The following is a 12,999-nucleotide window of genomic DNA, read 5'->3' as shown; positions in this document are numbered from 1 at the left end:
ATTTATGTGGTTTTCTTTAACGAACTTTGAGGTAATGACCTATATTAGAATTGTTGTTGATAAATATGTTCCCTGGATGCTTACCACATTAACATGGATTGGTGTCCCTTGCGTGCATCCGTGCACTGTGAAGAATGCTTTATGGTTGAAGATACGAGACTGGGGATTCAGCTTCCCTGGTTACGGCCGGGTTGCTGTGACATCACTTCCTATACTAAGTGAACGTGCGCGGGCGTCCGGAATGGCATATTGCCCTTCATGTTATTGCACTTGATTACTTTAACCTTAGTCGCTCCCACCAATTCAAGAGCACCTGGGATAGGCATATTTTACAATTGGGCACAGTGGCCTTTTATTATAACAATTTAAACAGTGCTATATATACACTGCTCAAAAAAATAAAGGGAACACTTAAACAACAGAATATAACTCCAAGTAAATCAAACTTCTGTGAAATCAAACTGTCCACTTAGGAAGCAACACTCATTGACAATCAATTTCACATGCTGTTGTGCAAATGGAATAGACAATAGATGGAAATTATTGGCAATTATCAAGACACCCTCAATGAGTGGTTCTGCAGGTGGGGACCACAGACCACATCTCAGTACCAATGCTTTCTGGCTGATGTTTTGGTCACTTTTGAATGATGGTTGTGCTTTCACACTCGTGGTAGCATGAGACGAACTCTACAACCCACAGAAGTTGCTCAGGTAGTGCAGCTCATCCAGGATGGCACATCAATGCGATCTGTGGCAAGAAGGTTTGCTGTGTCAGCGAAGTGTCCAGAGGCTGGAGGCGCTACCAGGAGACAGGCCAGTACATCAGGAGACGTGGAGGGGGCCGTAGGTGGGCAACAACCCAGCAGCAGGACCGCTACCTCCGCATTTGTGAAAGGAGGAACAGGAGGAGCACTGCCAGAGCCCTGCAAAATTACCTCCAGCATGCCACAAATGTGCATGTGTCTGCACAAATGGTTAGAAACCGACTCCATGAGGGTAGTATGAGGGCCCAACGTCCACAGATGGGGGTTGTGCTCACAGCCCAACATCGTGCAGGAAGCTTCTCATTTGCCACAAAACACCAGGATTGGCAAAGTCGCCACTGGCGCCCTGTGCTCTTCACAGATGAAAGTAGGTTCACACTGAGCACATGTGACAGACGTGACAGAGTCTGGAGACGCCGTGGAGAGTGATCTGCTGCCTGCAACATCCTTCAGCATGACCGGTTGGCCAGTGGGTCAGTAATGGTGTGGGGTGGCATTTCTTTGGAGGGCCGCACAGCCCTCCATGTGCTCGCCAGAGGTAGCCTGACTGCCATTAGGTACCGAGATGAGATCCTCAGACCCCATGTGAGACCATATGCTGGTTCGGTTGGCCCTGGGTTCCTCCTAATGCAGGACAATGCCAGACCTCATGTGGCTGGAGTGTGTCAGCAGTTCCTGCAAGATGAAGGCATAGAAGCTATGGACTGGCCTGCCCGTTCTCCAGACCTGAATCCGATTGAGCACATCTGGGACATCATGTCTCGCTCCATCCACCAACGTCACGTTGCACCCCAGACTTTCCAGGAGTTGGAGGATACTTTAATCCAGCTCTGGAAGGAGATCCCACAGGAGACCATCCGCAATCTCATGAGGAGCAGGCCCAGGCATTGTAGGGAGGTCATACAGGCACATGGAGGCCACACACAATACTGAGCCTCATTGTGACTTGTTTTAAGGACATCACATCAAAGTTGAATCAGCCTGTAGTGTGTTTTTCCACTTTAATTTTGCGGGTGACTCCAAATCCAGGCCTCCATTGGTTAATAAATTTGATTTCCATTGATGATTTTTGTGTGATTTTGTTGTCAGCACATTCAACTTTGTACAGAACAAAGTATTCAATGAGAATATTTCATTTATTCAGATCTAGGATGTGTTATTTGAGTGTTCCCTTAATTTTTTTGAGCAGTGTATAAATGTGTTAAGGTCCTTGAAGCTAACAAGGATCTGGTGACCCACAACAACACAAACCAACTTACTCCCAGCAGTGAACCTCAAGCTCAGTAGTACCAAAAAAAAAAACCAAAAGGGTTCATAAAACGGTTAAACCGCCACACCCGGGACTCAACATTCCTTTGTCTTAAGTACCATAAATAACCAGACCCAAATACCAATTATAACCGAGGGATCGAAGTCCTGTTGACTCTCCCATATCAATTTATAACCAACTTCAAGGACCCTAAAGCACGCTGAGAACCACTATGACCCATGGAAAATACTCACAACACATGGCGGGCGGGACTTGTATTGTGCCCTGAGAGCGGGAAAAAAGACCAGACCCCCTCCCAGGGTGATCTTATAAATGACCCCCATCTCCCAGACCTCACCCTCACTATCCCTGTACCCACCTATTCCAAACCCCTTTCATGCCGGCTTCCGCCCACTGTCCTAGTGCAGTGCCACAGCCTTTTCTTGACGTTGGTATTGTTAACCTTGATTGGGTTGTCCCCGTCATATTTTCATTCTTAGTTCAACACCTCCCAACAACCCTCAATCTTACTTCTAACCCCAAAATGACAGACACTTTGGCTTGGATACAATTCCCAAAGTCGGTACATTTGCTCTTCATTTTAATGCACTGGATAATTGCATTGTCCCGACGACAACCTTGAAAGAAACAGGAGTTGGTCAATATAAACAGTCAAAATCCGTACGTCAGATTTCTCAAGTCACATGAAAAAAGGGGGTCCATCCTTGAAGCTACTGATTGTATTGAAAAACAGGTCTACCTCCTTTTCTTCTCTCCTCCAGCCCCTGTTTCTAGCTCGGAGGAGCCAATTTATTCTTTAGGCATGCAAAATATGATTGCCATCACCCCAGGGACTTTACCCTAACAGGGTCTTATAAGATATAAATGCTTCTGGAGACCAGGAGGCCATACTGTTGTCGCGCCCCCGGGGCCGTGGGGTACTCAGCAGCCGGGCCCTCAGATGCTTGGGGGATATCACGGTGGCTGGCCCGGTCCGTGGCCCAGGGTGGACAACTGAAAAGAGGGGAATGTCTATTGGGATAATAGGTTTGTAAATGTTCGTGACGCCACCTGTGGTGTCTGGTGAGGATCACCAGCGCTGCGGCAGCCCACTGAGGCCGGTGTTAAGGCAGCTTGCGTGGTATAGCTCCCCACGGGTGGAGCTAGGCCTCAGGGGAGAGTAGATGAAAAGATGCAGGGACAGATGTGACCCCACCGGGTCAGAGCAAGAATACTAGCACACAAGAAAGTCACTTCAGTACCTTTTACTGATGGAAATTCAGGCACATCCCGGAACACTGTAGGGTGAGGCGTGCACGTCCGGATTCTCCCCAGTGAGCGGGTGTACGGCCTCCTGTTTCTTGCCTCTCTGTAGTAAGTTTCTGATCTGCCTGGAGCTAGGCCTAACTTGGTTTCTGTTCTGCACCTGCTGACTTGGTGATAGGGCCTTCTGTTGGAGATCACTCTCCCTATTCTCTGGGGTCTCCGTGATTCCTGACCCTGGTACGTATCAGCTTTTGGTGATCCTGGGACATGTAGTTCACCAGGGGTTCCGGTTGTTTTCTACTGGTCATGAAGATCCATGTAGACTCGGACCCGGTGTCCGGTATATGCTTCTGGGGTGAGCTTGTAAAGCTCCTCAGCCCCCTATGTTACTCTCTTCCACTTGCCTTCGGCCCCGCTCGGGCCCTCACTAGGCTACACACACTGCAGCCGGAACGCTGCTCTTCTTCGCCGCTCTCAGAGTGTCGGCACACTCCTAGCTCTCTATCCTGAGTTCTGTGAGTTCTAGTCTGGACTCACTCTACAGACTGTACTGAACTCTTTCTGCAGGAACTGCTAGGCTCTGGCTCGACTGCACTGACTCCTTCTGTGTCTGAGCAGGAACTGCTGAATCACTGAGCTGCCTAGCTCCACCTTCCCTTTTTATATCCCTAACGGGCTCCCTCTGGTGGTCTGAGGTGGAAGGTGGAGGTGTGTGTGTGCTGTGGGGGCCTCTTGTGGAGGAATCCGTTAATGCACCCTTCTAGGATCTGTGGTACCAAGAGCAGCTGGGAGCCACATTGTGATGGTCACTCCTCCACACCAGGGGGCCATACCCAAGATGGATAATGAAAGTGTGCTAAGGTCCTTGAAGTTCTGAAATCTGGTGACCACAAAATAACTTACTCCCAGCCGCTACCACAGGCTCAGGAGCACCCACAATCCCAAGGGGTTTATAAACGGATAACCGCCAAACCAAGGGGCCCGACATTCCTTTTGCCGTAAGCCCCAGAAATCACCAGACCAAAGGCCAGATATCCCAAGGGTTTCAAGTCTTGCTGAGTTCCCTTAACAATTTTTACCAACTTCAAGGACCCTTGGTTACCGCTCCACACCCGGATGGCTAGAAGAACAAGTAGCCACCATAGTCAGACAAGGAGATGGACTTATGGAGCGACCAAGACGAAGAGGACAGCGTCGGGGAGAAGACCCGGTGAACGGACGGCGCCGAGGAGAGGACCCAGTGGACACACCTAGAAGAGAAGAAAATTCCATTAATGGGACGGCGGGGGAGAAGAGTCAGCAGATGGGTTGGCGGCAGGATTGCTGGAGCGTCCTGCTAGAAGATTGCGCCCCCCAGTACTTTTTTCCCCTGAGGGCACAAGAAGACCCCCCCAGCGTGGACCACATCCTCCAGGTACCACCACAGGGCTCGGGCTGGAGGGAAACAGCAAGTGCAGTGAGGTTCAGCGGCGGAGTGCAGTCTGGCGCTAGAGCATGTGCCTGACCCCCCCACCACCATTCACTCCAGCGGAAGAGCCGCGTCCTCAGCTGCTTCCGGCCGCGGCGGTGACGCTCCCAGATGCCCATCATCTCTCGCTTCCGGTCGCGCTGATGACACAGCCAGAAACAACATGGCGGTGCCCATCTACACCGGCTTCAATGCTGGACAGCATCACCTTGGCTACCCTCTGCAGTTACAGGACTGGGCAGCGGAGGAACATGCAGCAGCGGACCGGGCAGTGGCAGTGAGCTGGGGAAATAGTGTGGCCACCCAGAACCAGCAGAGCTCCAGGGGAGGTGCAGCTGGGGAGGGGGCGAGCAGTATACAACAGTATCAGCACATTACTATGGATTACCGGGGGCACAGTATCCCAGAGCATGACCCCCCCCCCGGAAGGGGGCAACATTTAGGGCCCCACAGAGAGTACATGCATCACGGTACACCCTTTTCAGGGGGGAGGATCAGAGAACGGCAAGTGAGGAACGGCGGTGTGGTCTCCCAATAGACTATGCTCGGGGAGAACCTGCAGCGCGGTCTCCCTACATACAGAGCGGACGGCTGGAGGGTGATGGGGGGACACCCTTACCCCTTAACGACGGCATCCTTATCGTCAGCGTATGGGCCACAGGCCCAAATAAAACCTCTCTGGCGGTGGTCTTCGAGACGGCCCCCAACAAATATCCGGGTCCAGGGCAGCAGACCTTGTCCTTCAACAAGGAAGAACAGCAAGGGGCAGCTCACCGAGACCAGCGATCCAGGATCGTCAGGATGCGAGATTTCCGGCCAGTGGGGTGGGTCCCCCCACGCGGTCTGGTGAGTATGATTCTCTGTCTTGTCAGTCCTCACTAACACTACCATCTACTATTCAGTTGAGTAGTCAGCACTCTGGGGAAGTGCCCCAAGTTAATATGGGTAATCACCAGATAGGGATGGGTAACATAGGTGACACAGGGGTCCAGGTTGTGCTATCCATCTTAAAGGATTGCTTAGCAAGGCTAGAAGGGGCCAACAGATCTCCGGACCAAGTAAGGGCCTGGGTCCTCACGGGGGGGGGGCGCAAATAAGGATACATATCGGGCGATCATAGATAGCCCCCTGACACAAGGTCTGACGTCCGTTTCGGTTCAGACCAAAACGGACAAGAGGGAAAAAATTCATTTGGATGACAGGGAAAAAGGAGAGATTTATATTTGCTTCGAGGGACCACTGGGGGCCCACTTAAAGAAGGAAGTGAAGGAACACATATGGCGGGATGAGTACATTGAGATATTCTCACTCTTGCCACTGGAAAAGTTTAACTTGGACAAAAAGAGGAGTGAGGATAGCACTAAAGAAGATGAGTTAGGCTGTGTGCCCACTATGCGTTTTTTAAGCATTTCCGCAGCGGCAATTCCGCTACAGAAACGCTTAAAAAACGCTTGGTAGAAGGTCTGCCATGTTCCTCAATGATAATCCGCATGTGCTGTACATATGCCGCGGAAATTTCCTCTGCGGATTATCATTGCGGAAAAATCCGCAGCACTACCAATTATCTTGCGGAATTGCAGCGTTTTCGCCATCATTGACTTGCATTGGACCGCATGACATCCGCATCACTGGATCTGCAGATGCAGATACCATGTGACGCGCCCCCAGGGCCGTGGGGGTACTCGGCAGCCGGGCCTCTGGTTGCCGGGGGATATCACGGTGGCTGGCCCGGTCAGTGAAAAGGGGAACTTCTATTATATGGGGTTTTTGGGATTATTCGTGACGCCACCTATGGAATGCGGCCACGGGGTGCCGCCGCTGCGGAGCAGTCCTCTGAAGAAGATGGTAGGGCAGCTGGTGATGGAATGGCTCCCCACAGGTGGAGCGGGCCTCAGGGCAGCGTGGGGATAGTGTGAAGGGATGCAGGAGAGATGGGACCCAGCCGGGTCAAAGGAAGAACAGACACACACACCAGGGCTAGTTTCAGTACCTTTACTGCAGATGGTAGTCAGGTACGGTTCGGGGCACTTGTAGGTGGTGTGCACTTCTGGTCTTGCTCCCCAGTGAGTGGGTGTAAGGCCTCCTTCCTGTATCTTCCTGTCTCTCTCCCTGGAGCTTCTGACCTGCCTGGAACAGGGTCTAGCTCCCTTGATATTTCTCTCACCGGTCTTGCTTGGCTGCGAGGGCTTTCCCACTGGTTACCACGATCCCTGGACGCTGGGGCCTTCGTGGTACCTAGTCCTCTAAATATGCGATATTCACGGGTGTACTGAGGGATATGAAATCCTCCTCAGTATGACGGATTCCCTACTGGGCATAGAGATCCCAATAGGCTCGGGCCCGGTGATCGGCTTGCATCAGGGGACGAACCCTCTGTGGTTCCTCTGTCCCTCATGGCTCTTTTCTTCTCCTTGCCTTCTAGCCCACTCTAGGCTCTCACTGGCCAGACTAGCCCGCAGCTTGGGCCTAGCCTGGCTTTCAGCCACACAGACTTCAGCTTGTCTGGTGCTGCAGCATCGTATTACACTCTCTGCTTCCCACTGACTGACTTCCTGAACTCCACCCCCCAGTATATATATACCTGACAGGGCTCCATCTAGTGGACTTGGGTGGAGGTATCTGCATGTATTGAGGCCACTGGGGAGAATCCCATCTGTGCAACACCAAGGAGTTCTGTGACAGCCTGCAGCCGCAGGGCGTCACACATGCATTTCAATGTGCAGATGGTACCCAGGTTTGGAGAAGAGAAGACTCTCCTCTGGACCCGGGTACCATAGTAACTGTAATAAAAAGAATAAAATAAAAAATATACATTATACTTACCTTCTGATGGCCCCCGGTGTCCTTAGCGATGTGTCTTGGCTTGCCGGCTGCTTGCGATGGTCTAAAAAGGACCTGCCATGACGTCATTTAGTCATGTGATGGGTCACGCGACCGCTGACACCATGTCAGGTCCTTTTAGTCCACCGGCAAGCCAAGACGCATCACTAAGGACACCGGGGGCCATCAGAAGGTAAGTATAATATTTATTTTTTACCATTCTTTTACGGTCACCTTATATAAATCCATGCCGGTGGCATGGATTTATATAGTGTGACCAAGTTGTCAAGCACTATCCAAGTGATGCTAAAATCGCTTGGAAAGCGCTTGACAACCCGCATGCGGAAATGCATGCAAAAACGCTTCAATTCCGCTTGTCCCTGGCAGGAAAAACGCATGTAAAATCCACATGCGTTTTTTCTGCCAGGGAGATGCAGAAACGCTCAGGAAAAATCCAGAGCATTTCTGCATCGTGGGCACATAGCCTTAAAGCGAAGATGGCGCTTGATCCCTCAAACGTTCGCCAACTGGATGCAAGCGTTTGCAAACTTGTCCAGCGTAATAGGGGAAAAGGCTCCAGAGAACTGGTCTGGTCTTTTTTGCTATCTTGACTCTATAGGTGAAGCATACAGAGTATACAGGGGACAGACATGGCTTAGATATGACAAACAGTTTCATCAAAGAAAGGCAGTTAGGCCAGCGATTAGGTGGGACCAAAAAGATATAGGACTATGGTTACGGGTCATGGTGCCAGTCAGGTTTGGGCACACATTTCAAGGCCGGGCCGGGTTACCTGGCCAACCAGGGGCCTCAGTAGCTTCCATTCAAGCAACACAGCCCAGGGGAGGACAGAAGCCTTGAGTATGCTGCCAATTTAACGAAAGCCAGGGCAAATTCGGAAACTATTGCAAATTCAAGCACCTGTGCACCTATTGCAACGGCTCTTCCCACGGGGCAAAGAAATGTTTCAGGAGAGGCAAGGAAAGAACTCTTCCCGGTAATTCCCAAGGGAGTGACGCCACTGAAACTATGCGAAATGCGTCCATTCCTAGATAGATTCCCCGATAGGGCCAAGGCCGAATTGCTGGTGGTCGGCCTAGAGGAAGGGTTCAGGATACCACCCCCATCTTTTCAAATACCACTCACTAACAAAAATTTACAGTCTGCTTACCGGCACCCCAAGTTAGTGGGGGAAAAACCAGAGAAGGAAGTAGCATTAGGACACATGGCGAGTCCTTTTCTGGATTAACCATTTGCTGACTTGGTTGTTTCCCCGCTGGGAGTAGTACCCAAAAAAGAACCTAATAAATTTTGACTAATTCACCATCTATCGTACCCAAGGGGCAAATCGGTGAACAACGGTATAGCTCCCGAATTATGCTCAGTAATATACACTTCCTTTGATGAGGCGACCTGTTGGGTCCGTAAGCTATCTCATGGCAAAGACCTATATTGAAGCCACTTTCAGGTTGCTACTGGTTCACCCCAAAAGCATCCGGCTTCTAGGTTGTTTCTGGGAGGGTAAATATTTTGTCAACCGGTGTTTGCCTATGGGATGTTCCCTTTCCTGCTTGGTTTTTGAATCGTTCAGCACTTTTTGGAGTGAGTGGTACAGGACGTATCTGGCGGAGCGACGATCATTCAATATTTGGATGACTTCATGTTTTTTGGCCCCAAAGACTTGAGATTGTGTGAGTCGACTCTGCGAATAAGGGAGTGGGTAGCAAGACTGTTTGGAGTCCTGCTGGCTCCAGATAAGACAGAAGGGCCAACGACGTGCATTCGTTTTTTAGGCGTTGAGATCGACTCGGTTAAATGGGAGTTTCGCTTGCCTCAAGAAAAAATTTTGGCGCTAAAAATAGAGGTAGCTAGAGCGATGCGAGTAAAAAAACTCACACTAAGAGAATTACAGTCACTGTTGGGCAAACTCTGCTTCGCTTGCAGAATTATACCCATGGGGCGCATTTTTTCACGAAGATTAGCTAGCGCGACCGCCGGAGTGGCGGCTCCTCATCATTACATTAGAATAACAAAGGATCTCAAGGACGACTTGGCAATATGGGTACCATTTCTAGATACTTACAATGGCCGCTCTTTTATGATGGACGAGTTGGTAAATAATTCTGAGTTACAATTGTTCACGGATGCAATGGGGAGTACTGGTTTTGGAGCTTATTTTCAGGGTCAATGGTGCGCAAGCCAATGGCCCAGGTATTGGCGCGAGGCTTATATTTTAAAGAATGTAACCTTCTTAGAGATTTTCCCGATCTTGATAGCTGTTAGGCTGTGGGGAGTACACTTCCAGAATAAGCAAATATGCTTTAATTGCGACAACATGGGCATGGTCTTATCAATAAATAGTATAACAGCTTCTTCCCCACCAGTGATTCGGGTAGTGCAGTGCTTGGTATTAGAATGTTTACAGTTAAACGCCAGTATCACAGCATTTTCTCGTCTCGTTTTCTCTTTCTCGTTTCCAGTGGGATCGGTTCCGGTCGTTGACGCCCGACGCAAGCGAGAGAGTTGAAGTGTCCTCAGGACTTATGGAAACTGGCATTTGAGCAGCCGAACCCCTAGTTGGTGCATCATTGTCGAGTAGTACGTGGTCATTCTATCAAAGCACGTGGAAAGCATGGGAAGAGCATTTGGAGGGGGTAAACAGGCGTGGTCAGATGAGGATAAGTAGGAATGATACTATTGTGAGTGAGCGAAGGAGTAGCAGAGGGATGGTCGGCGTCTAAGATGAATAAGCTACTCTCAGGTTTGTCCTTTCATTTTAAATTAAAAGGCTTGCCAGATGTTACCAAACAATTTTTAGTACGGTAAGCAGTAAAAGGCTACAGCAGTGGTAGATCCTCCAAGGACAGCCGACGCCCGGTTTCCTTCGACCTCCTGGAATGACTAGGTTCTGAATTAGAAGGAATATGTTTTTCTAAATATGAGCTCAGTTTGTTCAGGTTAGCGTTCTCACTGGCCTTTTTTGGGGCGTTGCGCATAAGCAAGCTGGTAGATCCGTCCAAGAAAAGAGCAGGCATCTTATTTGCAGAGGATGTAGTAGATACCAAGAAAGGTGTGGAGATATGGCTTAGGAGGTCAAAGACCGATCAAGCAAGGAAGGGAAAAAAGATAAGTTTAGGGACTGTAGAAGAGTCTTTAATGTGTCCCTTAAGGACCTATCTAGTTTTTAAGGGGAACCACAAAGGAGGTACAGGCCCACTGCTATGCCATGAAGACGGATCCTTCCTATCGAGGTACGAATTTACAGAGGTTTTTAGGAATGGTTTAAGTCACTTAAGGTTAGACCCGCTTAGTTTCGCCCCCAATTCCTTACGGATAGGCCGCTACAGAAGCCACCGTATGTGGCCTGAGTACAGAAATCGTAAAGAGGAATAGAAGATGGGAGTCACGTCATTTTCTGACATATGTTAGGCCGGAGGCAGTGGTTAAAATAAATTGATTCTCTTTAATGTATTGTACTAACTTGTTGTTTTACGCAGGTTTCCCATGTTTGGTCTGGATACTGGGACACTCATATGTTCGTTGGGGAGCGATTCAAGCCAACGCGAGACGAGATGGAAGGCAGATCGGGTTGTCAAGGGACAAGGCCGTGATTAGATGTCTCGGTTTTCGGGGCATGGGGTGGGATAGGCTGATGCGCGAAGTACACAAGTTTGTGCGCTTAGACCGGTGCTCTGACGTACTATGTTTGCATTTAGGGGGGATCGACCTAGGGCTGCGCCCCTGCAGGGAATTGATGTGGGACATGAAACATGTCCTTCTGCGTATCTGGGCATCCTTTCCAGGCTTAGTGACAGAGATCGTGATGAGGAGAGTATGGCGCAATGCGCGATTAGCTGAAAAAGTAAATAAGGCTCACAAGAAGGTCAATCGGGCCATTTCTAATTTTGTGACTCAGAACGGGGGGTGGCAGCAAGGCACCTGGACCTAGAAGATAGCTCCGAAAATTTCTGGTGAGGGGATGGGGTACACCTCCATGACGTAGGGATTGATTTATGGAGCACTGGGAGGGGACATTGAGCAAGCCCTATTCTTTAAAGAAAAAGGCGTTTGGAAGGGGGTCTCGACCATTTGAGGAGGTCAAACACTCTCGTGGTGGCGTGTTAAGGGTCCTTGAAGTTGGAAGAATTTTTATTAAGGGGGTTCAACAAGGTTTGAACCCCATGTGATATTTGTTTTTTGGTCTGGTTGTGATGAAATGGCAACAGGGGTCCCCGCAGAATCTCGCCACTGCCATCACTTGTGATGGATGCACACCCCGCCTCCCGCCTAACTTCACAATTACGCCAGACGAAGCATGTGGTACGGGTCTGCCCTTTGCACCAGTGTGACATTCCACACACCCCTGAGGGACGCATAAGGTCAGATTGGTACAGTTCTGCACAGACACCCCCTGTCCGCACGGGTACAGGGAGGCACCAGGGAGTGAGAAGAGGAGGCCCACTCAGTCACTGACTGGCACCACACTCGCCCACAACCCTAACAGGCTGAGAGGCTCCGTTCACTAGCTCCAGTGAAGCAGAGCCTGGTCGGCCTGGGAGAGCTGCCACCAGTTTCTATTTGATATAACAGACTTATATTGGTCTAGAAACCCGCCCTGTAGCGTGTTCGTTGGACCGAAAATAACCGTAAGGTTCGTGGATCGGGATAAAAGAACAGCCCAAGGTTAAATGATATATTTAATCGCTTTAAGGGAACACTAAACGATTCACTATATACATAAGGGTTATACATACACAGTGGTCAGAGTTGCAAACACAAATGCATGGGTACAAAAGATATAAAGCAGTTGTTACAAGTCAGTTACCGGTTTAGATGGAAAGGCCTGCCTTTCGGGGGATGGGAGGGAGGCGTGCGAGCCCTCTGGTTGTTGCAAGACTTTTCCCACACGACTTGACGTCCCGACCTCCCCAGGAAAAGACAATAGGCTCTAGCTACAGAGACCTTTAAACTCTCTGGGTCACTCCCCCTACTGCCCCCTGCTCAAGCCCAAGTCTCAACCCCGGTTCTCTCCCAGCTACAGATTCCCAAAAAACTAAGATGGGCTATACCTCCTTACTGGACGATCCTAGGGAGCCGGTTCTGGTGTCATCGGATCCAGGCGGGCCCCTGCTACGCATGGAGACCAAACACAGTGGCCCTAGGGGCTTCTGAAAGTCTGCGCCGCATATTTACCTATCCTTGCTTGCTGGGCGGTGAAGAAAGGAATGGTGAGATTCTCCATTATTTTAAGTTTCCAAAAATCTATTTTGTGTATCACTCGGACGCATCGTCTTCCCACAACTCGCTGTTGAATTCTAGTTTCTTAAACAAAGGCAGCACATGGCCGGGGGATGGACTGTCCTGTTCCACTCACAGCTGCTGTGAGGGATCTCACTCCCTGCTTCTCAGCCCCCCTCCCTTTTGCTTGCT

At 50.0% G+C, this 12,999-nt stretch overlaps 1 long non-coding RNA gene across 1 annotated transcript in view; it reads left to right on the top strand.

The window, feature by feature from the left end:
- LOC141249893 (uncharacterized) overlaps window positions 1-12,793 on the top strand; it is a 28,378-nt gene extending 15,585 nt beyond the window's left edge. The window contains exons 2-3 of the long non-coding RNA XR_012312405.1: window positions 10,050-10,167; window positions 11,067-12,793. This is a non-coding gene — a long non-coding RNA (uncharacterized lncRNA). The remainder of the gene's footprint in view (window positions 1-10,049; window positions 10,168-11,066) is intronic.
- The last annotated feature ends 206 nt before the right edge of the window (window positions 12,794-12,999 follow it).

The sequence above is a fragment of the Phyllobates terribilis genome, unplaced genomic scaffold, assembly GCF_046119375.1.
Source record: "Phyllobates terribilis strain yellow unplaced genomic scaffold, ASM4611937v1 Scaffold_2__4_contigs__length_985480577, whole genome shotgun sequence".
Taxonomy (NCBI): domain Eukaryota; kingdom Metazoa; phylum Chordata; class Amphibia; order Anura; family Dendrobatidae; genus Phyllobates; species Phyllobates terribilis.
This window is presented reverse-complemented; position numbering and strand designations above follow the sequence as displayed.